Raw genomic sequence first — 2,468 nt, forward strand, 5'->3', positions numbered from 1 at the left:
CTTTTCCAAGGACTAATCCTTCCTGGCCATGTGCCCAAAATTTGAAAAAGTACATATTTTATTTAATGTCACAGAAACATTAACAGAGAGCTTCTTAAGTTCAAGCAGAGTTTTGAAGAGGCTAGGCCCCAGGGATATCATCATTAATAGCAGATGGCTTCTGGCAGAAAGTAGAGAATACCAGAAGAATATCTATTTGTATTTTATTGACTACACAAAGGGATTTGACTGTATGGATCATAAAAAAAATTTGGCTAACATTGAGAAAGAGAAGGATCCAAGAATACTTAAGTGTATTTACGAGAAATCTATACCTAGATCAAGAAGCTGTTGTCAAAATAGAGTAAGAAACACTGCGTGGTTTAAATTAAGCAAGGTGTGCATCACAGATATATTTTCTCCATATTTATTCAATCTGGATGCTGAAAAAAATAATTAATGGAGCTTGACTCTATGAAGAAAAATATGGTCAGGATCAAAGAAAGAGTAATCAACAACCTTGATTATTAATGGCACAACCTTGTTTGCTGACAGGGAGGAGAACATGAAATGCTTGTTGCAGAAGGTTAAGAACTACAGTCTTTGGTATAGATTACATCTCAAGATCGAGAAAACAATGGTTCTCACCATAATGCCAACAGACAACATCATGATAGATGGAGAAAGGAGTTAAGCTGCCAATAATTTAATCTTGTTTAGATCAACACTCTTGCTATCAGCAATTAGGAAATCAGGAGATAACAATGCAATTGGCAAGTCCATTTGAAGATCTATCCAAAATATTGATGAGCTGTGTTGATGTCATTGATGTCAGTTTGAAGGCTAAGTTGTGCCTGATCTTTTCAAACATCTGTTACACATCAGAGAGATAGATAATGAATAAGAAGGATTGAAGAAAAATCTGTGCCTTTGAGTTACTGTGCTACAGAAGAACATCCCATGGACTGCCAAAAGAACAAACAGATCTGTTTTGAAGATAGTTCAGTCTGAGTGCTCCTTGGAGGCAAAGATAGTGAAGCTTCGTCTCTCAAACTTAGGACATGTAGATAGTCAAGAGTATTCCTTGGAAAAGAATATCATACTTGGAAAGATGATGGATTAGAGAAGGAGAGGAAGACCCCCATGAGATGAATTGACACAGACACTGCAGCAATAGGCTCAAGTGTGTCAGAGATGCTGAGAAAGAGATAGAATAAGGCAGCAGTCAGACTTGTTTATTGGGTCCTTATGAGTCTTACTTGACTTGAGGGCATCCAGCAACAACAACAATGATTTATATTCATGGATTATCCCTTTCAAAAAAAATGTGGTTTACAGGCAAAGCTAGATAGAGACAGAAAGAAGGGAGGTCTGGTGACTTATTTTTAAGTTTACTTCTAACCAAAACACTATACCTTTTGAGCATCCAACAGTGGCGTCAATGGAGAAAGTTGAACAGTATTCTTAGAGACTTGGAAACCCAATATAGTGTTGCTGTGAGTCAGAACTGATTGATAGTCAGTTTGAGCTTTGCATTGTATAGTATGATAAGAGGGTCCAAGACATAACATTTAATCTTCTGGTGCTAATTCAGGGTTTCTCCTGAGAAGTCACCTGGAGGACTCCATACTCACCTTAAAATGTCTACACTTACAATTTTGGAGCTTGCTTTCTTTGTCTTTAGGTTCTGGACAGCCATGGAAATCACAGGCTTCTTACGAAGGCACGGGGAGCCTAGCTGAGGCAGAGTTTTTATAACTGTAGCTTGGTTTATTTTTTGATGTCTTTAAATTCAAATGCATTTCTTCCAAACACTCTCCCACACCTCATTCTTTCTTCTCTTGCTACACAACAGTAATTTTGCACTGTGGGCCCTCAGGCACTTTAGGAGCTTAGAACTGGAAAACTGGGAACAACCTATGTGCTAACTGCTTCGTGATGCCTTTGTGTCCACAGTGGAGACTATGGCCATGGAGAAGGACAGTTTTGCATGACAGGTGGATTGGTGGTACCACTAGGAGTGGCCAAAATTACCTAGCTCCTTGAAGGTCACCTAGAGATTCTGTTCTGCAGTGGGAAACTGAAGGGATAGTTCATAGTCACTGTCATCATGTCCCCTGCCTTGTTAAGATCAGCAATAGTTACATAATGTTGTTCTTAAGTGTTGTTGAGTCAAACTTACTCATAGTTGACCCTCCAGTGAGTTTTCAGAGACCTGTACTGGAGTAAACTGCCCATTTTTCTCCTATAGAGCAGCTAGTGGATTTGAACTGCTTGCCTCTGCTTGTTGTTGTTATTGTTATGTGTCATTGATAGGCGGTACAAATCCTTATCCACTAGAATGATCTAGTAACATAAATAGATTACTGCTTTTATAAATGTAAAGTATCAGAAAAAGAGAAAGTCACCAAGTGACAAAGTGTACTTTTAAAAAAATTATTACCTCTCATTATAGTAGAATAGTTCTACCAAAGGGGACAGGAATGTAT

This window comes from Elephantulus edwardii, unplaced genomic scaffold, assembly GCF_000299155.1.
Source record: "Elephantulus edwardii isolate Elephantulus edwardi_28Jun2011 unplaced genomic scaffold, EleEdw1.0 scaffold00460, whole genome shotgun sequence".
Lineage (NCBI taxonomy): Eukaryota > Metazoa > Chordata > Mammalia > Macroscelidea > Macroscelididae > Elephantulus > Elephantulus edwardii.